The following is a 24080-nucleotide window of genomic DNA, read 5'->3' as shown; positions in this document are numbered from 1 at the left end:
GCAAAACCCTGTTTACAAAAAACCCACTTTAAATGTAAAGACACAAGTAGGTTAAAAGTAATGGTTGAAAAAGATGTATTGTGAAAAAGCTAAAGAAAAGCAAGCTTGTGTGATTACTTTCATATCAAAGTAGAGATTGCAGAAAAGAAAAATGACATGGTTTAAGAGGGACATTTTATAATGATAAAGTGGGCAATCCATAAGCAATCTTAATAATCCTAAATGTATATGTACATAAGAACAGAGCTTTGAAATAAATAAAGCAATAATTGAAAAGAGAAAATAGAGAAATTCATATTTATAGTTGGAGATTTCAAAATGTTGCTGCATATATTTGGATGTTTTTGCTAGTAATCAATTGATGTTTGTTGATTTTTTTTCATTACTTCATTTTTGTTTATTATTTTCATAGTCAAGTAAAATGGAATAAACATAAGATAATTTCTTGGCTATTAAACTGATTAAATTAAGTTGATTGATAATAACCAGTGTTAGTGAGGATGTTAGGAAATGGGCATGCTCAAATGCTTTTGGTTGGTGAGTGAATAAAATTGGTCAACTTTTTAAAGTGAAATTGGAAACATTATCAAAATATAAAATTCTTATACCCTTTAACCTAGTAATTTCAATAAGAATGTACCCCAAGAAATACTTTTGTACACAAAGATATATGTACAAATATTTATAGCCCCAAACTGGAGACACTGTAAATATCTCCTATAGGTATGTAGTTGATTCATTTATGATATACAATGCTATATTTAACAAAGAATGAGTTAATAGCATTAAAAGATCTCCAAGGTATACTAAGTGAAAAAACACATTGCAAAACACTATATACACTATAATTTATTTAATGTATTTTCCAAGATTTACATGTATATATAAATATATCTGTGTAAATGCATTGAAAAAAGACTAGACAGGCATTATTAATAGTGGTTACCTCTGGAATGTGCTTGTGCGTGGGTATATGTGTATGTGAAGGGTGTGCATTATTAAATGCACTTACATTGTTTGAATCCTTTCAAAGGAGGATAGATTTATGCATTACTTGAATAATTAAAAGAATAAAATCTAAAGTTCAGAAAAGTAAAATCTCATGATATATGCTTTTCTTAGATGTAAATAAATCAGTTTTAGGCCTTAATAAGTATTACATAAATTCGGGGTTGTCTTCACCTGGATTGGATAGTCTCTAGATAGTCTCGTCATCAGAATATTACTCAAAAGTTTTAAATTCTGGGACCAATAAAAAATGTAAAGCTATAAGGGTTTATCTTTTATTTGGCTGGCAGATGGTTTAGTTATTCTCCCATTGCTATTAATTCCCTCTCAGAACTGTTGCAATAACTGAGTAGGCAGAGGACCAGGAAGAAGGGAAGATATCCCTCTTTTTATTCTTGCCCAATATTCTGATTTAAGCATTTATTCTTTAATTCTTGTTTACTTTTAATGTTACAGTGTTTTAGTTTCCTAAGCTGCTCAAGTAATGGGGTTAAACAGTGGGAATTTATTCACTCATGGTTTGAGGCTGGGAAAAAGTTCAAATCAAGGCAACATCAAGTCATTGCTTTTTTCTGGAAGACTGTGGTGTTCTGGGGCTGGCTGCTGGCAACCTTTGGTCGTTAGGTTGTTACGTAGCAAGGCACATGGAAGCCTCTCCTGGCCTCTCCATTCTCTTCTGGGTTCCAGGTTCCATTGAATTTTAGCTTCTTGTTTCTGTGGCTTTTTCTCTCTGTGTTTGAATTTCATTCTGTTTATAAAGGACTCCAGTAGTAGAACTAAGACCCTTTCTGATTAGGCTAGGCCACACCTTAACTGAAGTAAAAAGGTTTTACTTACAAAGGGTTCACAGCCACAGAAATAGATTAAATTTAAGGATGTATTTTTCTGGGGTATATACAGCTTCAAACCAACACATGTAGTAATTGTTAAACAATTTTTAAATAATTCTTCGATTATTCACTTTCTTACTGTTGTGATTTTATTTTTGACATCAACCATAGTTTTGGTTCTTGTGTTTGTAAGAAATTACATTGGACAATTGAGATAATTTTAAGATTGTACAAGTAGAACTTTTGCGGCAGTCAAAATGAAAGGAAGACATACTGTTTCTATTTTAGAAAATTCCTGTAGAATTGGCCCATTTTTTTCCTAAAAGACAAATTATGCTTCATTGTTTACTTTAGCTGCAGAATTGCATTTATACTCTTTGGGATGGGGACTGTAGGGGTTGGGGAGTGTAAAGGATGTGAAATAAGAGTTTGGGGAATAACCCAAATGATTTAACTTTCCAGTATGGAGTTTGTTTAGCTATTTTATCAAATAGTTGTTATTTCCAGACTTAAGTGGCTCTAATAATAAATGCAGGCTTTTAGCATTTGATTCCATTTTGGAAAAACAAGTTTAATTCCACAGAAAAATTTGTCATATGCTAGCTGAGTTCTATTTAAAGTGCCTGGTATTTTTAATTGTAAACATAGTTCTGTTTCTGTTGCCCCCAGATATATGAATATATTATATTTATTTGCTTTATAAAGTATTCCATTTCATTAAATCAACAGAGAATAGACCACCAACTGCAAAATAGTAATGCAATAAATGGATTAAAATACAAATTGTGGATTTTCTGCAGCTAAATAAAATATGTGACTACAGTCTATAACCCTTACCTGAAACCCTTAGGGCCATATGTGTTTCAGACTTTAATTAATTTAATATGTGCTGCCTTTCATTGTGTATTAGATAATATCTCAGTCAAGGTTTGATACAGCATCCTATAATCAAACACACTAATATTTTTGCAACAAAATGTATAAATATTCACACTAAAGGAAAAATAAAATCCTTGAATAACCTCACATCATTTCAGGTAGATTTTACTATCCAATGAGTTTACAGCAAAATTATGAAAAAGCATTTAGTGTTCAAAGTTTTTATATTTTGGAATTGCAGAGAAGGGATGATAGACCTATGATGATGCCACAAGGCACCTTTAGTTGCAAAATAAGATTTTTTTTCTTGTTATAATTTATGCTTTACTTATGACCAGAATAAAGTACCTGCTTTTTTTTAAAGGGTGTTTTTTTAAGAGCAAAACCATTTAAAGGGGGAAAGAAATAAATGTCATATTTCTATCTCAGGTTAAGAAATGTTGAAATGTCCTTTTTAGAGTCAATAAAATACAGCAATTTCTGATATGTTGTAAATACTGACTTTAAAATACAGCTGCCATATCACTCTTTTAAAATGTATCTAATGAACTCTACATTAAGCTGATACCTACCATCATCTATTTTAGAAATATATGATTGACCATTACATAACAACAACTTAGGTCATAGAAAAAATATAACAAATCAGATAGAATATAAAATTTCTGGAATGTGGATAGTTTTCTATGCTTATTAGTGTTGAATGAAATCACAAAGGGAAAGATTGACATATTCAAAACACATACATATACATTTCTAAATTAAAAAATAAAGAACAAGTAACAAAATGGATTAAAATATATGAAGTCTGAGATTGGCTTTAAAATCTCAGACCAAAAAATACGATACAAGATTGGCAAGATTCAAAGTAAGTTTGAAGTCAGATAATAGGATTTAATTTATTTTTACATATGTTTGAAAATTTCAATAATAAAAAGCTTTTTTTTAAACACTAATGAACAAGCTCCCCTTTAACAGTCTTATTACATAATTCCTTTTTCTCTTTGAATTCATATTTCCACTCCACTCTTCCACATATTTTTATCTTAATGCATTTTTATGCCTTCAAATCTTTTATTGTTCACTCTATCATACTTCTCTGCAACAATTCATGTAACTTGAATTAAAAAAATGTGATCATAAGGCTTTGAGTGTCACAATTTTTTTCTCAATTGAGTTCTCAATGCAATCATAATTGGTACATAAAAGAAATATATTACCTAAGAATTTTCAATACAATCAAAATCTGTACATAAAAGAAATATATTACCTAAGAATTCTCAATACAATCATAACTGGTACATAGAAGAAATATATTACCTAAGAATTATAAAATTAGGAAACATAAAAACTAAAATTTATTGAAATTGCACCTCTTAAGGAGATGGATAAATCTGAGTTTTTTCTTCAAATTGGTGTATCTTTATATTGATGAATATTACAAATTACTAGAACCCAAGAGGGTTAGCACCAATTCTCTCTCTATATATAGAAGTACTGAGAAACTATTTACATGAATAGGCAGATAGTAATATAAAAATGTTGTTATAGTAATGTCATTTTGAAATCTTTCCAAGAAATAAACAAAAAAACACATCATAATCTACTATCAAGTTATTTTTAATATGAATCAGCTGATAAATTTGACTAGATCCTCCTTCAGTTCTGATGAAAACAAAGAATTGGAAAACACCTACCTCACTTGCAAAAATAATTGTTACCCAGTCATTAGTAAAATTCACTTTCTCAACAGCAACTTCAATTCTTCATGTTTTCCCTTTGTTTTGCACCTTGGAGGTATTTATACCTGAAACATTATAGTAAAATTTGGGATGACTGGGAGATAAGCCTTTCTTTCAAAGAGGGAGACAGGCTGTTGCCAATTGCTCATGGGACAGAGTTCACATGAAGATGAAGATCTTGTTACTGGACCAAGGCAGTGGATTCTTTTGCCCCTTGTACTCTAATGACCAATTCCTGAGACACCGGGTTTCAAAGAGAGAAGGAGTTTTATTGCTACGCATGAAGCAGGAGAACAAATGGCCTATCGGTCCAAAATCTGTCTCCCCGAACTGAAATAAATATGATAGTTTTAAAGTATCAAAAGATGGGCAGGTTTTATGATGTAATTAGAGGTGATTTAATTATTGAGCGTGCACAGATTGACCACATGCTTAGTCACAGAACGTACATAAGAAAATGGCAGACTTGCTGATGGGCATGATTTTTAGTTTCATAATGAGGTATAGGTGACTTGAAGGTTAAAGTCTAAGCTATTGCACATGTCAAGTGGGCCCATTTTGGTTAGATCCAGCTTCAGTTATCAAGATAACTTTGGACTTGGGGTGGATTAGTTCTGGGCTGATGCAAGACCCTTCATTAATAAACATTAGGGGCTGTCTTTAGTGATCATAAGACTTTGAAGTCAAAAAACTGGATAAATGGGTACAAGTGAAGGTTAGTCACAAGGTTTTTACCATCACAAAGGCACAAGATAAAGGCTGTGCAATCATTATCAGAGATCAAGGCAGCTGGTATTTTCCTTTGTCTGCTCTAATATACCAGAAAGTAAAAAGGAATATCTATATAATGATTCGGTAATAATAATCAGTCTTTAAATCCTAACTTCTGGGTTACAATCTGGAGAATGATTCCCTTAAGATAGCCATGGCTTCCTATCTCACTCTTTTTATCTTTCAAATAATCATTTTAATTTAAAAAGTTGAAAAAGAAATACAGGATGTCTGGCAAAAATGGCAAAAGTTTATAAAAGTCAGTTCCCTTCCTCTCCATCCTCCAAATGTGGACTCATATCTAAAGACTGCTCAGTTAGGAAGTGGGTCAACAGGCCTAGTCAAAATTAAAAGTATAAAATCTAAGAAGAGGAAGAATGGAGGACCAGACTTAACCATGGACAATGAAGGAACTTTGTGATGTGAATTGAAAAGGAAAAGCCCCCAAATATTTTTCCTCCTTCAAATATATACTGAATTCCAAGTTTTCATGGTGGGCCTGAGAAACTTTATTCCAGGATGCCAGATTGGAGTAGAAGATGTAAATGTAAATGAAATGAGCAATTGTAAATGCTGCAGAAGTTAGCCAAGGTAAAAACAATAAACAAACAACAGGTAAGTGCTCAGAGGTTAATCGAAATCAAAGAGAGCCAAAAGTGAGTTAATAAACCCAGACTACTGAATTAAGAATATGAGACATAGAGAAATGGCAAGATTACTTGATTTGAAAACAAATAGGGAGGAGATAAGGAATGGGAATTGCAGAGAGCAACTAATTTTCTAGAATCTGAGTAATTATCTTGACTCTAGGGAGTCCCAGATATTTGCGTTTTGCTTTCAGAGCGACCTAGGGCATGAAGCATGAGTAGTTTGTCTTGACTTAAAGGGCTTTGATACAAGTCAAATTTTAACTTAAGAGTTACATACCATTGGGTTAAAGCAGCTGGAAGGGTCATCTGTTAAAGTGTAAATGTGCCTGATAAGAATGAGCAGATCCTTAGCTAGAGTGAAGTAGAGCCTTTAAAACAAAATGTTTGGTGGGACCCCTACAACTTGTAAAACTGCATTGTATACTTAAAGCAGGTTGAATTTTACTATATGTAAATTATACTTCAATAGTTCCTATTATAGCACCTTTACGTTTTTAGGGTTGGAAGGAGAATTTTCAATTGAGAGACAATTGCACTGAGTGGTTTCCTTGAGATTTTCTCAAATTAGTTTTTGTCCATGCAGCATCTCTTTCCCTAAGAATGTGCAGTTTTCACTTTAAAAAATGTTTATATCTTTTTTCTTTAAAAACATTTTTCTCCCAGATAGAGCCTGCCGAGGGGATGTTGATTTCATGTAGCTATGCGGCTTGCCTATGTTATCTGGACATCACTAGTGCTTGCCAACTTTCACTATTACACCGTGCTGTCGTGAACATTCTTGTGCATGTCTCCTGGTGCACATGTTCATATATGCCTGCTAGTAGAAATACTGGAGTTATTACATGCCCACCAAAATGTCTAAAATTCAAAAGATTGAAAATATCAAATGTTGACAAGGACATGGAGCCATTGGAACTCTTCATAGGTTATGGTAGGAGTGTAAATGCTACAACCACTTTGGTAAACTATTTGATACTTTCTTACAAAGCCAAACGTATGCCTACCCTATGACTCATCAGTTCAATTCCTGGGTATTTATCCGAGAGAAAGAAATGTTTTTTATCAAGAAACATGATCATGTGGTTTTTCCTCTTTGATTTGTTAATGTGGTTCATTACATTAATTGATTTTCTTGTATTGAACCACCCTTGCATACCTGGGATAAAACCCACTTGAAAATTTTTTAAAAGTCAAAAACATTTTTCTTATAAAAGTTGTGAATGATTGAAAATTATCAAATATTACTGAAATTTGTAATGTCCTCTTCCTTATCTGCCTTTTCCTACAACTTTCCCTCCTGAGAAGTAACCATTGTTAACAATTTAGTTGTATCCTATCACACCTTTCTTTATGAACATACAAATGTAAATATCTTTTTTATTAGCCAAATTGTATCATAGCAAACCATCCTGCACCTTGCTATTTTTATTGAATGATATGTCATAGAAATCTTTCTAGCATAAATACATATACTTTATCATTTTAAAAGTCTGCATTTTAAATCCTCAACTGGTTTATTTTAAATTTGTTCTAGTTCTTCATAATTAAAAAAAAAACAAAACACTATATATCCTTGAGCATTTATATGAGTATTTCTGTTAGAGAGATACTTAGAAATGGGTCAAAGGGTATGTGAATTTTAACTTGTTTTGATGAGTACTATTGTTTTTTTAAATCTAGTCTCATGTGTAGAACATAATACATCCCTTTTTAGCCACATTCAGGTATTTTTCATTTAGGTTTTGTCCCCATTTTTCTACTCATCCATCCATACACTGGATAAAGGGAGTGCAATCCACGGGGCTTACACTGTCACCCCTTGTAAACTACATTGTTATACAATCGTCTTAAAGAGTTAAGGCTATGGGTTGGAGTTCGGTAGTTTCAGGTATTTACTTCTAGCTATTCCAATATATTAAAACCTAAAGAGTGTTATCTATATAGTGCGTAAGAATGTCCACCAGAGTGACCTCTCGACTCCATTTGAAATCTCTCAGCCACTGAAGCTTTATTTCGTTTCATTTTGCATCCCCCTTTTGGTCAAGAAGATTTTCTCAATCCCATGATGCCGGGTCCAGATTCATCCCCGGGAGTCATATCCTGCATTGCCAGGGAGATTTACACCCCTGGGAGTCAGGTCCCATGTAGGAAGGAGATTTCACCCATTTTTTAATTGGATTGTTTGTCGTTGAGTTGTAGGATTTCTTTATATATTCTGACTATAAAACCCTTATTGGATAGATAAGTACTAATTTACATTCCCACTATCATATGTAAGAACATCTTTTCCTCCAAACCTTCACCAAACATACACGTGATGTTTTAAATTTGTGCTTTTCTGATAGAAAAAAATTTGTTGTTATTATGTAATTAAATCTTATTTAAATTTGCATTTCTACATTCATTAGTGAGGCTAAGTTTTTAAAAATATGTTTATTGGCCATTTATATCTATGTTCCTAAATTTTCTTGGTCATTTCTATGACTTTTTTGTCAGTTGCATCGTCTATAGGAACAATTTGCTTATAAGGGCAATAAATCCTTTGTCTTATGTATTGCAAATATTTTCTTGAAGTCTTATATCTCTAAATTAAAGATTGGGATTTTTCCTGGGTATAGAAGAGATTTAATATTTTATTACAGATTGAGAATGTAATTGTTAAAATCATGGGCTTCAGAGTCAGAGAGACCTAAGTTTGAATCCTCACCCTGCAATTGACCACTAGTGTGATTACACTAAATACCAAGTTTGAGGCTCAGTGTAGAGATATAGATATAGATATAGATATAGATATAGATATAGATATGTAGATATAAATACAGATGTAAAGATATGTTAAATCTATTAATGGAATATAATAATTTTTATTTGCGATTGTGTGTGTAATTGGCTTGGTTCTATAGGTGCTTAATAAATGAAAGTTCATATAATTTTTTTTTCTGTATTATTGTCATCATTTGTCCAGACCCTCCACATCCTGCTTCATCTTACTTTGAACTCAAGTGTTATTCATGTGTGAAGGGGTAAGGGTGAATCTGTCACGCTTTCTTTTACTATAAGTGTCTTTTAATATTATCTTAATCAATCTTTTAATACTGAACATTTAATGTTTAAAAATTGCCTCACTATATTTTTAATTATTGCCACAGCAATAGGAAGTGCATCATCATCAACAAATATTTATTCTGAACCTATTTTGCATAAGAGAAAGTTGGGTGGATATTTATTTTTAAGTAATATTTCATAAATGTTAATGCTTTTCTACTTTGCATTATTTTATAAGATTAATGCTTGTATATTTGGGTGGAATTTAGCAATTTTAAACATTTGGCTACTATTATACATTCCTGGTTTGTAAATTGATGTAACACCTTGGGAAAGCAATTTGACAATACAATGGGCTTTGTTGAATCTAAGATGCCATTGTTTTTAAGATTCAGTTCTGTTTTATCCACCACTAAAAGAAAAATAAACCTCCATATATTTTGACACAATGATTTCATTTATAATATATATTTTATACTTATTGAATTATTTTAGACTTCTTTAAACATTATCAATATATTATTTATAATTCTTATGCATGTATAAAAAGGAAAATATAAGCAAACTTCATATTCAGAACCCAACCTTTCTATGTCATTCTTTTCCTTGGAGTTGTTGAGATCCATGTTTTTCCTATATAATTGGGTCCTCAGTGTCATTATTAGTAAAATATTACGGCTTTTCTTCAAAGAGAGCTCTAAGTATCTGACACCCATTTTGTAAATTTTGAGCTGAGATTCCTTGATCTTACTATGAGGTATCTATCAATGGAAGGTTTTCAGAGAATAACCAGGATTCTTATTTCTTCCTTAAATGGCCCCTAAAAAACTTGTTGACTGAAATTCAGAGGGTTTCAGTGCTGCAGGTGTTGCCATCAGGTATAATCACCCAGTTCACATGGGCATGGCAATGACAACTGTCACTGACTGCTGCTGGCAGACAGTGATGTTTGATGCTATAGATTGTATGCTGCTTCCTGATTTCAGAGATTTTAAAATGTGAAAAAAGTATGCATCATAGAACCAGTGAAATAGAGTTTGTAATGGTGAACAAAATTTTAAATGACTATACCCTTTGATCTTCTTGCTAAAATCAATTATGTTGCTGGTAATCAATCCTGAGTAAATAATAATAAATACAGAAATGTCTGTGCACAAAGACATCGTTCACAACACTATTATTTAGATTCATAAAAATTTAAAATATTCTCTGACTGTTGGGGAGCAATTAATTATGGTAAATTCACACAGGATGTAAAACAAGGTGTATTTCAATTTATATATATTTTAAAATATCTAAGCCTTGCATTTGGACAAAAGATAGGAGGAAAATACTTTAAAATGTTATTTTTTGTGTTTTTGTGTGGTTAGGGATTTGTTTTTGCTATTTACTTTATAGTATGTTGAAATTGAAATTTTTCTTTAATAAGTATATACTACTTTTATTGTGGATTTAATATTAATTAATGTTTTATTTTTATTTTATGAAAACCACAACACCCTATTGCATAAAACAATTTTAACTTTTAGTTTTTTCATTTTTATCATATGCTGCAGACCTTTCAGTGATTTAAAAGCCCCATAGTTAGGAAAATATTTGTCAGAATGTTTAATATGTGTTTTCTTTTCCAAGATTTTTAGCTAACCACAAATGTAATTATTCCAGAAACTCAGAATAAAACATTTCAGTCTGAAAGCACCATTGCAAATAATTAGTTCAGCTGCCTCGTTAGTTCCAAGCATTTTTCAATCTCCTTGGTGATTTAGAAATAGCAAGGCATGTTGTTTCTAAAGTATCACCTGCCTACTCACGTGAATGCATGAACAATACAGACTTACCCAAATAAATCTTGCCTTTAGCTTGCCCATAATACTTTCATCTCCTCTGTTCTAATAGCTTCTGGGTTAACATTTGTTATCACTTTTCCTGTTTATACCCCTAAATTACATTTTGCAAAAACAGCAACCACGTATTTCAGAAAATCCTGATTTTAAATCTGTTCTTTTATCCATTTAAATGTATTCATCTCATTTTGTGATTTGGAAATTCCAAATCCAAAAGTCATTGAAAGGAAAAGAAGTAGGAGGTTTGCTTTGAAATCAAGACAGCTAATCAATTTGGGGAACAAGTTCGTTTTATGAACTTTCAGAATATTAACAACACCCATATCCACACATAGGTATATAAAGACATTCAAAGTTAAAGACAATTTTTACTTTATTCACACTAATGTTGCCTTCCAGAGCCTCTGTGTCAACTGATCAATGGTATTTTTCACCTACGTTCAGTTAAGGAAAGAATGTTGGAGTCAATGTGGTATTAAAATTTGGAGTCAAATGGTTGAGTTTGTTTTCTCACCTCTGATATTACTAGCTGTGTTATTTAAATTCTTCAAAGCTTAATTTCCTCCGTTGTAAAGTGGATAAAATGATGACATTTAGCAGAGGAAATAGCAGGCCTATAATTTGCCTCAACAGCAACTGATAAAACATCTTTATCTGCATAGTGTTTGTCAGCTGATGTTCCTTTGCTAATGCACCTCTAATCTAGAAATACCAGCCTGGGTACCATCCTTCCTGGCATTGTGAATTGTCACAGGGTATTGCATAACAAAAGAGAAACAAGCCTTGCAAGTAAGATAAGAGTTTGCAAACTGGTTTTGCCAAGGAAAAGCATGGGAAATTTTGCACGTGCTTTTCTAGTTGCAAAGTCAAAGCACTTGGAAGTAGGTGGTCACGGCATTGTCTTGACTCTGAGAGCAGGTGGAGGGAGGCCCTTCTTATTCTGTAACTCAAGTACTACCGTCCTTAACTGTGTAAGAAGGGATTACAACCCCCTGATAATTAAAATTTTATACATTGAGCTTCAAGCATGAAATTTATAAGCACTTGTCAAGTTGGGTCAGGAGAAATAAAATTATACTTTGCAATTTTCTTTACAATAATTACTGTCATTGTACATACTTCCAGACCCAATTTCTTTCCATTTTAACCTTGAGTTTGCCTTTGATGGTAGTACAGCTTTTCCTAGATCTGCCAGCAGTCACCATTAGAATGTAATGAGCAGCCTGGAACAAGCTGCTGCTGAATGAACTATTTGGGGTCATATGGAATGTCAAAAATCACTCTGTTGCCCCTCAGCTTATTAGATTAGCTACCTCAAATATACCTGAGCCATGTGAAATTATTTCCAGTAGGAAATATTTTAGAAAGGGAGAAAATAAAGTCTTTTGTTTTAGAAAATGATTTAGTTTTTTAATCTTAGTTTAGGTGTCCATCCCTCCAAAAAAATTAAGAAAAATTGGTCTGATTTGAATAGGGGTCCTGTCTGACTCTGGGAATTGACTTTCTGAGTCAGCAGAACTGAAGTTATTCATCTGGAAGCAATGCTGCCAGTGTTGGCAGCCTGAACAGAAAGGCCTGAACAAACTTCAGCTTCTGATTATACCAAAGACAAAGGACTGTTGGCATCATCAGTTCTCTGAACAAGCACCAAGTGGGCATTCCATTCCTGGGTGGAACTGAGTGACCTCCTGATCCTTCCCCAACTGTGAGAAAGTTACTTTTAGCTCAGCTATTAGGAAACAAAGGAAGGTTTATATTTTTGAAAACTGTAGCTGGTCAGAGGTGGGGTTTTTTTTTTTTTCAGGAGTTTTGTTGATTGCGGAAAACGGAAGTGTTTTAAAGTACACTTCATTTGAAATATTAGATATTTCTATATTTAACATTTCAGAAATCAATTCATTGGTTACGAATTTATTGAATACCTAATATGTGTTGAAGCTTTGCTAGTATTGGGAGCTATGAAAATGAATAAGAACTGCTGCCTTCAAGAAATAAGCATTTTAGTAAAATACTTGGGTATAGTACATATAAAAGAACTGTCTCTCTGATCATTAGGGTATGACTATTAACATAGGAAGACCTAGCAATACTGAGGAAATACAAGCTGTACAGTCATAAAGACTAGGTCTTAAATGATGACTCTGTATCAACGAGCCGTGTGAGCTTAATTTATTTCATCTTTCTGAACCCCAGTTTCTCATCTGTAAAATGGAGATAAGACATCTGATTGTGCTGCTGCAAGAGACATAATATATGTAATGGATTTACCACACTACCTGGCACAGAGTGAAACAGCAGTAAAGCATATCATTTATTAACTCTATGACTTAGTAGTAGTAATAATGATGATAATATTGAATAATGACCCTTGATTGAATACTTTATTTTTGAAGAATACATTACTTGTCTTGATTTATTAAGGGCAGACTGTTAAATTAAAAAGACAGTGTAAATTCAAACAGGTGTTATATTTCCAAAGGCAAACCTAGTGCCAATGTGAGGCAATAATTGAGAGAGCACTGGACTAGGAGTCCTACCTCTGGATCTAGCTCTGCTGCATAGTGACTGAGAGAAATTAGGCAAGCCTCATAATGGGGCAGGGCCAAGGAAGCAGGGAGGTGTGGGGGTCTTGGGAGAGGCCATTAGCACCCCAAAGCTACCCCAAGCAATCCTTCAGTCTAAGTAAGATCACTGTACTGCTGTGTAATCATGTCTACAAAACCATTCCCTAGCTACCCTGTTCTAACCAGATAGCCATTCCAAGGCCCTACCTGTGGAGACGTTCTGGGGCTGCCACAGTCATCTAAACATTTAAAGTCTTAGTTTCTTCATCTATAATATGAAGATAATAGTAGTCCTACTTACTTTTAAAATTCACTGAGGGATTGAAATTATATATATGCAAGTATCTATAAAAATGTATCACCTTTTACTGATGTTTGCCAAATGGTGTTCTACCTGAATCTGTATCACCTGTGAGATGCTTGTTAAAAGGGCAAATCCCTGGGCCCCACCCCAGACCTGCTATATTAGAATTAGAGTGAGGTCTGGGGATCTGCATTTAATCATGGTGCTCAAGTGATTCTTATGCACAATGAGTTTGAGAAACTCTGCCCTATTCAAATGTGTTATATAGTCATTACTAAAATATTGAATTTCACATTTTAGCACTAAAGCTTAGAAATAGTAACCTGCCCAAGCTTGCTTAGTATGTGATGGAGACAGGGCCCCAATCCAATTATCTATAAATCTAGTTCTCTTTCTACAATATCAAGTTGTTTCTTATATTAAAAGATTATATGAATGAAAGTCTTAAATAATTTTCTTAGTGTTTCTTGCTTCTCATTTGTGAAATGAGGACAACAATGTCAACTCAGGGGGTTATTAAAAGGACTTAATATAAGTAAAGTATATATGTGATAAAGCTGGCACATTTTAAATATCCAATAATCATAGTACTTTCTTCAAGTATCTTTCAAAGAGTAGTTATAAAACCTTCCTGGGCCTTAGCTTTTTGCTCAGCTACATTGCAGGTACAGTTGATCCACATTTTTCATGGTTTCCATATTTGTGAATTTACCTACTCACTAAAATTTATTTGTAACCCACAAATCAATACTTGTGGCACTCTAACAGTCATTATACATGCGCAGAGCAGTGAAAAATTTGAGTGGCCTAATGTGTATATTCCCAGCTGAGGCTGAACAAGGTGGTTCTCCTGCTTTATTTCAGCTCTCATACCATAAACAAGTGTCCTTTTTGCAGTATATTTAGTGCCACCTTCTTCACATTTTTTGTGTCCCCTTTTTTGGTGATTTCACTGTTTAAAATGGCTCCCAAGAGTAGTGCTGAAGTGCTGTCTGGTGTTACTAAGGACAGTGTGTGTGTAGTACATTACCATTTGTATGATTAAAAAAAAAAGAATACATACATGTGAAGGTTTGTAATACATGGACTATCTCTAGAAGTATACACAGTGTGGGTAACAACAGCTGACCCTTGAAAGGGAATTTGGGTGCCTGAAGGACAATTTGGAGGAGGACTTACTTTTTGCTCTCAACTTTCTCAATTCTGTACCATGAGCATGGGTATATATTACCTATTCAAGCAATTTTTTAATAATAGGTATGTAATCCAGCCATACTAGAACAATTCTCTGTTGAAGATGAGAAAACTAAACTCAAAGAGATGAGGTGATTTGTTCAGATTCTCACAGCCAGCCAGTGACAGAGCAAGGTCTGAAAATGATTACTCACATAGAGCTCATTCCCTGGATAAAATGCCTTGAGTTTATCCCTTTTCAGCCAAGGCCTTTCTCAGTTAACAAATAACTTGGGGATTATCCCATATTATTCCAGGAAGCCTCTGACAAAATGTTATTGGGGGAGGGGAGTGGCCTTGCACAAAAAGTGTCAGAGCAAAAAGCACAAGCAAGTGTCATGATTTTCAGGTTGGTCAGGATGGTGATGGAATTGGACAATGTTTTATAAGCAGTTGATGAAGAAATAATGTATTTGGCTCCTAAATAATAATGTTAAAAAGATTACAATGTTTTAATTTTTTTTAAAAAAAAGAACCCAAAGATATAAGAAAATAATATATACCATGCAAAACTGCTTCTGCAAGAATTGTTTAGCGATTGTTCTAATAGCATAGATGCAAAACTACCTAAATATCCAGCAATAGCATATTAAATTAATCATAGTATAAGCAACACAATGGAATACTGTACAGGTTTTTAAAATGCAGATGCTTATTAGTTGGTTACATGAAAAGGAGTTTATGAAGCAAAATGTATAATATCTTACTTTCTATGCCAAAAAATTAAGAAAGAGTTATATTGAGAAAAGAAATACATGCAAAAAATATATATATAACCAAAGGTATGTCTGTGTGGTAAGTTTTATTTTCTTAATCTGATATATCTAAATTTTCTAATTTTTCTATAAATTTTGTACCAACGGAAAATGATAAAAGTAGATTTTAATTTAAAACGTTTTAAATAAATTGTAATATTTTGTCCGGATATAAGACGTCTTGGTGAGTGGGTCCAGGGCTGAGGAAGAAGGGAGCAGCTGTGGAGGCCTCAATGGCTATGTTTAGACTCAACAGATTCCTTTGTTTGCAGAGGACAAGAAAGGAGACTTTTTGCCTTCCGCCAGAGGGCAAAATAAATAAAAGTATGATGCTGTAAAGCAGAAAATTCCAGTTCCAAAGACAGAGAGTTTCTTTCACCAGAATTAGAGGCTGTCTTAAAACTTGGTGGGGCCCCTCCCCACACACAATTGCCCAAGCAAAACAAAGGGTGTTCTGCCCGGACTAAACTACCCCTGAGCTCCTTCCAGCTCTTCAGAGTAGGTGGTTTTTATCAAGGTCAGCCTTTCCCACAGGTCCTGCAAGTACCCTGTCCCGAGTGACCTAAGGCTCATATTTGTTGGCTTTTGCCTGGGGAAGTAGAAAGGAATGCCTGGACTGCTTACTTTTATCATGTTTTATTACTTTTCTAGAAACCAGGCTAGTAAAATATATTTAAATAGAAGTACAAAGAGAGTTTTCGCTCTCAACTTTCTCAGTTCTGTACCATGAACATGTGTATTTATTACCTATTCAAGCAACTTTTTAATAATATGTATATAATCCAGCCATACTAGAACAATTCCCTTTTAAAGATGAGAGATGAGGTGATTTGTTCAGATTCTCACAGCCAGCCAGTGACAGAGCAAGGTCTGGAAATGATTACTCATATAGAGCTCATTTCCCTGAATAAAATGCCTTGAGTTTATCATATATATATATATGATGGAAATATCCTTTTTGCTCTCATTTACAAGGCTCATTCAATTCAATTATTCCTATAAGACCTAGAATTGTTTTTTCTTTTTGTTCAAAATCCCTCAACTTCAGGACTTGGCAAAGGTTTACTTTTTTCTAAAAGTCTCATGTAGTCTTTAAAAACAGCTTGAGGCAAAAGTTCAGTGGCTTTTGGCCATACATGGTGGTGACAAAATAGAGCTCCCCCTTGTCTTTAAGAAATGCATCAATCCCAAGAGGAATACTTATGTGCAGATCACATATAATAATAGAGATTTAAAGGTGGCACATCATCTGTGGTTCCAGATCTTGTTCTTATGGTGGTTGTGCTGTCCGCCCCACAGGGCCTTTCCGATTGAGCCCACTCTGCAGTAGCATATTTCCTGCATCATTTTTTAATCATTATTTGTGTATTCCATTTTGAACCATTGCAGAGTGTGAGCCACTTTGGAGCCTCATTCAAAGAATTTTGACAGCGGCGCCACACAGAAGGCATTTATATTTGTCCGAGGGCTAATGTTTTCTGTCACTTCCCTTTTCTAGGAAAAATAATGGTGTTGATTTTTTTGGAGGCCCCTTCACACATAATACAATGGAATGCCATTTTGATGGCCAGTGTGTTGGGCTCTTTTAGAATACAAATTAAGTGCTGAGCTCCCTCTTGTGACAATATAGATACATTTAAGAACTGTGATACTTGTACATATTTTGAGGTTCAATTATTTTTAATTTCATTTAAATTCTATTTCTTTCAATTCCACTTGGTTTTAATACAACAACAAATATTTATCAGGTCAGAAATTTTGCTAAGGAAGCATTTAGTAAAACCATAATTTTTAAAGAAATCACTAAAATAGAAATTATAACATGAAAATGTTTCACATGATTATAGCATAGTGTTAATAGATGACATTCAAGCTTAGTCACTTTTGTATAAACTGCCCACTTATCCATACTTTATCCCTGACACCCTCAATCCCCAACACTTTTGTTGGGTAAGGTTCTTCTTCATTTTCATGCTGAGGGTAATATGGGAGTCACTCCCAGGATATAGAGAGAATAACCTGTTACCCCTAATGAAAAGGTCAAGTAGAGAGCATGAGAACATGTTATCCATTTTAAAAGTGCTTTAAAATATCCAAAGAACTTCACACCCACTAGAATGGCCATTATTTAACACAGTAACGACAACAACAAAATAAAATGAAACAGAAAACAGAAAACAAGTGTTGGTGAGTGTCTTAATTTGCCAGGCTGCAATGGCAAGTACCACACAATGTTACTGTTGGAAAGAGTTCACTATTTTAAATGCCATTAAGAACATTCAGTGGGCTGGCTTAACCACAGGAATTCATTGACTCATGGTTTAGAAGGCTAGAAGACTAAAATCAAGGTGTCAGCAAGACTGCACTTTCTCCCTGAAGGTTGCAGTGTCCTGGTGCTGGCTTGCTGCAATCCTTGGGGTTCCTTGGCTTGCATCTGTGCCTCCCTTCAAATGTAGATCTCTTTCCTCATGTCTGCTTGTCTGGTTTCTGCTGACTTCCGGCTTCTGTCTCCTCCTTGTAGCTTTTTCTAACTTCTTGCTTCCAGTTTCTTTTTATAAAGCCTCCAGTAATATGGATTAAGACTCACCCAGATTCAGTTGGGCTATACTTTAATTAAAAATAACATCTTAAAAAGGTTCTATTTAAAATGGGTTCTCACAGATAAAGATTAAGAACATGTCTTTTGTAGGGCTACATAATTCAATGCACCACCGTGAGGATGTGGAAAAATTGGAATCCTTGTGTATTGAGGGGTGGGGGGTGGGGGTGTAAAATGGTGCAGCTGGTGTAGAAAACAATTTGGTGATTCCAAAAAAAAGGCCATAGAATTATTTTATGGCCTGGCAGTTCTGTATCTACATAAACAGGCATACCTAATATCATTGCACTTCACTTTATTGCACTTCACAAGATACTGTGATCTTTACAAATTGAAGGTTTGTGGCAACCCTGCGTCAAAGAAGTCTATCAGTGCAATTTTCCCTATAGCATGTTCTCACTTCATGTCTCTGTCAATTTTGGTAATTCTCACAATATTTTAAACTTATTTCATTATTATTATTGTATCTGTTATGGTGATTTGTGATCAGTGATCTTTGATGTTACTGTTTTAATTGTTTCGGAGCATCATGAAATGCACCCATATAAGACGGAAAGGTTAATTGATAATCCAGTAATACAGACTACTCCACTGACTGGTGGTTCCCTTATCTCTCACCCTCTCCTTGGGCCTCTCTATTCCCTGAGATGCAACAATATTGAAATTAGGCCAATTAATAATCCTCCAATGGCCTCTAAGTGTTCAAGTCAAAGGAAGAGCTACACATCTCTTACTTTAAATAAAAAAACAAGAAATGATTAAGCTTTGGAAGGCATGTTGAAAGCTGAGGCAGGCTGAAAGTTAGGCCTCCTTGCACCGAGCAGTTAGCCAAGTTGTGAATGCAAGGGAAAAGTTCATGAAGAAAATTGAAAGTGCTGTTCCAGTGAGTATACAAATGTTTATAAGGCAAAACAGCCTTATTGCTAATATGGAGTAAGTTAGTGTTTTGGATAGATCAAAGTAGCCACTGTATCCCTTAAACCAAAGCCTAATTCAGAACAAGACCCTAACTCTCTTCAATTCTTTGAAGGCTGAATGAGGTGAGGAATCTGCATAAGAAAAGTTGGAAATTAGCAGAAGTTGATTCATGAAGTTTAAGGAAAGAAGCTGTCTCCATAGCATAGAAGTACAAGGTGAAACAGCAAGTGCTGATGTAGAAGCTGCAGCAAGTTATCTAGAAAATCTAGCTAAGATGATGGAGGTGGCTACACTAAATAACAGATTTCCAGTGTAGATGAAACAGCCTTCTACTGGAAGAAGATGCCATCTAGGACATTCCTAGGAGAATTCAGTGCCTGGCTTCGAAGCTTCAAAGGACAGGCTGAGTGTCTTGGTAGGGGCTAATGCAACCGGTGACTTTAAGTTGCAGCCAGTGCTCATTTACCATTGTGAATCCTAGGATCCTTAAGAATTATGTTTAAATTATGCGTCCTGTGCTCTATAAATGGAACAACAAAGCCCGGATGACAGCACATCTGTTCGCAACATGGTTTATTGAATATTTTAAGCCCACTGTTGAGACCTACAGCTCAGAAAAAAAGATTCTTTTCAAAATATTACTGTTCATTGACAATGTACCTGGTCACCCAAGAGCTCTGATGGAGATGTACAATAAGATTAATGGTGTTTTCATGCCTACTAACACAACATCCATTCTGCAGTTCATGGTTCAAGGAGTCATTTCGATTTTCAATTCATCTTATTTAAGAAATACATTTGTTTTGTTTGAAAAGTTTATTGTTTGTTTTTTAATCTTTTGATAAATAAAGTTTAAAAAAGAGAAAAGAAATACATTTCTTAAGGCCATAGCTGCCCTTGATAGTGATTTCTCTGATGGATCTGGGCAAAGTAAGTTGAAATCTTTTGGAAAGGGTTCACTATTTTAAATGCCATTAAGAACATCATGATTCATGGTAGAAAGATCAAAATGGCAACATTAACAGGGTTTGGAAGAAGTTAATTCCAAGCCTCATGGATGACTTTGAGGGTTCAAAACAACAGTGGAGGAAGTAACTACAGGTATGGTGGGAATAGGAAGAGAAGTAGAATTAAGAGTAGAACCTGAAGAAGTGACTGAATTGCTGCAATCTCATGATAAAAATTTAATGGATGAGGAGTTACTTCTAAAGGGTGAGCAAAGAAAGTTTTTTTTTTGGGATGGAAACTACTCCAGTGAAGATACTGTGAATATTGTTGAAATGTTAGAAAAGGGTTTAGAAAATTATATAAACTTGGTTGATAAAGCAGGAGCAGGGTTTGAGAGGATTAACTCCAATTTTGAAAGAAGTTTTTCTTTGGGTAAAATGCTGTCAAACAGCATTGCATGCTACAGAGAAATCGTTCATGAAAAGAAGAGTCAGTTGATGCCCAGACTTCTTTGTTGTTTCATTTTAAGAAATTGTCACAGCCACTCCAACCTTCAGCAACTACCACCCTGATCAGTCAACAGCAATCAATGTTGAAGCAAGATCCTCCACCAGCAAAAAGATTAGGACTCACTGAAGTCTCAGATGATGGTTAGCAGTTTTTAATAATAAAGTATTTTTAAATTAAGGTATGTACATTGTTTTTTTTAGGCATAAAGCTCCTGCATACTTATAGACTACAGTATAGACTAATACAAAACATAACTTTTATATGCACTGAGAAACCGAAGAATTCATATGACTTACTTTATTGTGGTGGTGTGGAATTGAATCTACAATATCTCCAAGGTATGCCTATATATCCAAAAGAAATGAAAGCAGAGACTCAACCAGATACTTGTATACCAATGTTCATAGCAGCATTGTTCACAGTAGCCAAAAGATGGAAACAAGCCAAGTGTGCATCGACAGATGAATGAATAAATAAAATGTGGTGCATACATGCTATGGAATACCTTTTGGCCATAAAAAGATTGAAGCTCTGATACATGCTACAACATGGATGAACCTCGAAAACATTATGGTAAATGAAATGAGACAGACACAAAACGACAAATATTGTATGATTCCACCTATATGAAATATCTAGAATAAGCAAATTTGTAGAGACAGAGAGTAGATTTGCAATTACCAGGGACTTGGGGGAAGGGGAATGTGGAATGGGTACAGAGTTTCTGTTTGGGGTGATGAAAAAGTTTTGGTAATGGATGGTGGTGAAGGTAGCACAACATTATAAAAATAATCAATGCCACTGAATTGTACACTTAAAAATGTTTACATTAGCAAATAAAAAAATTAAAAAAATATATCCAAAGAGATCAAGATGCTACTGGTTGTGAATTTTTTTCCCCAGGTCAGAATAACTCATCTAACATATCAACAGTTCTCTTACTTTGTATTAATAATTAAATGGTAAGAAAACTGCAGGCCAAAACAGTCAGTAGAACAGAAAAATCTAGTGTTTCCTCCTGGCTGTCTCTCTCCTATCCAGTCCAGCCTCCACATTAGCACCAGAATGACATTTCAAAAACCCATGTTTTTTCTTGTTACTGTCTTGTTTACAGTTCTTTAGCCTAAGGACCCACCTGTTAACTTGGTCTGAAGGAGGAGACACAGTTCAGCAACAGGAGCCCAGGCCCTGGAGAAAGGCTAAGGTTCAAGTCCTGGCCCTGATCCTTGCTAGCTGGATAATCTTTGGCAAGTTGGTCAACTTCTCCTTTGTCTGCATAATGAAGATAAATACTAACAGTACCTACTTCAGAGAACCAGGTAAGCCCTTGGAAAATAACAAAACTCAACAAATATGTTATACTACCTGGTGAAGGAAGCATGGACCAGTTCCTGGGCCAATTATTTTACTTATGTCATCTCATCAGCAGTCTTTCCTAAATAGTATTTTTCAATTCAAAGAATGAGGTTTGTGAGGGTCTCATCAATAACAAGAGACCATGGCTCAATGAAGTCTGAATTTTTTTTTTGCACATGGCTAAACTCTCAGACCCACTTTTACAAAATTAACACGCAGCACTTCTGAATATAAATTCTCCACTGCTGCCAAAATGGTTTATTCACTGTCCTTAGACATACTCTAATCTGTTCTCTTCCATCTCCCTTCCTTCTTTTCTTCCTTCTTTTATCTCTTTTCAGACTATCATGCCCCCAGCTCTCCCTATCTCTATCCTTAAAGCTTAGCCCAAACTCCTCTTTCTTGATAAAGCAGACATTTGGCTCAGGAAAATTATTGGAAAGTCCAAAGTATACTCTATGAATCCCTTAGTAAGTAAATTTAAAAATATTGTGATGCACAAGTTTGGGGCATATTAAACAGAACAACTTATGGGCTTGCTAATGATTGAAGAGCAGAAGCAGTCCTTCTTTCTCACCCTCCTGGTTACTCCTGTGGTAGAGAAGGGATGCCAGGGCTTGCTGTTCACCAGAGGTTGCCTGTAACTGTCAAAATATTTCCCGAGTCTGATTTGCAAACATTAATGGGCTCTGATGCTTCTAAGAATATGGCAAAAAGACACCTATTTTTAATTTAAGAAAATTTAGCATTTACAATTAAGATTGATAAAAAATTGCCATTTTTTTAAATTGCTGAAGACACAAAAGGATGAATTTATCCTTAAAGTTTAACACAGTAATTTAACTTTTTAAAAGCTCTTCCACATTTGTCATGTTATTTCATCTTCCATAAAAATTCACAAGAATTATTTTTCAAATGGGCTTTAAGTGGTCAGAAATGAGAGTTGGAGATGCATGCTTGGCTTTCTACTTTCTGAGGGTACCAGTAAGGAGCTGAATAAGGAGGTCCTCTCATAAGGACTCTGTGTAGATCATCATCCATCTTGAATAGTCTGAGGAAGGTCACATTATAGAAACATAGGGCTGGATTCCAGATGACCCCTCAGCTTCCTGTATGACCCCCAACAAGTATCATCAAAGACAGGCTGTGGGGTGTAGGCAGAGGAGGAAAGACAGAAGGAAGGGAGACAGGTCCAGATTCTGGAAAATAAAATACAAACCAGAGAATGTGGGAACAAGGGGCAAAGGGAAGTGCTGTTCTCGGAGCTGCACGTGGTTACTTGGGTTTTCATAACCTCTGGTAAGAATGCAGTTCCTCCAGCATGGCACAATCCCTCTATCGCTGCTCTCATTGGAGGATGACTTCAGGGAGAAAATAATCAAATAATCATGAAGTAATTATTAAAGAAAGGGAAAATATTCTTCAGAAAATTCAAGGATATGCCAGTTTTTATAACTTATTCGGCAAACATCAATTAAACATCAGATATATGCCAGATTCTGAGAACACAAAGAGAAGGACACAGTCCCTGCTCTTGAAGATCTCATAGGCCAATGAGGAGGAGAAAATAATAATAATGGCCTTTTATTAAATGCTTACCTTGTGCAGAACTTGTTTACACTTTACGTTACTTGATCTTCACAACAACCCAATGAAGTGGTTATTTTTATTTTCACTTTATTGATGTGGCAGCCAAAGTGAACAGAGGAAGTAACTTGCTAGGTTCCCACAGCTGGCAAGTGCCAGAACTTGGAATTTGAACCCAGGTAGTGGATGTCAAAACCTTTGTCCTTGACCTTTCTTTGTCTCGCCAAACATATTTCAATGGTTTCCTTGGGAAACATTTTTTTTAAACAACCTATTGTATATATATCATTTACATACCATAATATTCACCCACATAAAGTGAGTCAATAATTTTTAGTAAATTTACAGAGTTGAGCAACTGTCACCACAATTCAGTTTTAGAACATGTCTATCACCACAGAATCTCTTAATCCTATTTATAGTTAATCCTTGTTCCCATCCCGAGCTGTAGACAATTACTAGTCTACTTTTCATCTCTATAGATTTTGCCTTTTTTGGACATTTTATATAAATGGAGTCTTGTATGTGTGGTCTTTT

At 34.6% G+C, this 24080-nt stretch overlaps 1 long non-coding RNA gene across 1 annotated transcript in view; it reads left to right on the top strand.

Annotated features, from left to right (window-relative positions):
- The window catches only part of LOC119509245, a 95511-nt gene that overhangs the window by 16600 nt on the left and 54831 nt on the right, over positions 1–24080 (top strand). The window contains exon 4 of the long non-coding RNA XR_005211656.1: positions 21715–21919. This is a non-coding gene — a long non-coding RNA (uncharacterized LOC119509245). The remainder of the gene's footprint in view (positions 1–21714; positions 21920–24080) is intronic.

Source organism: Choloepus didactylus, chromosome 14, assembly GCF_015220235.1.
Source record: "Choloepus didactylus isolate mChoDid1 chromosome 14, mChoDid1.pri, whole genome shotgun sequence".
Lineage (NCBI taxonomy): Eukaryota > Metazoa > Chordata > Mammalia > Pilosa > Megalonychidae > Choloepus > Choloepus didactylus.
Note: the sequence above shows the minus strand (reverse complement) of the source record. Positions and strands in the feature narration are given on the sequence as shown.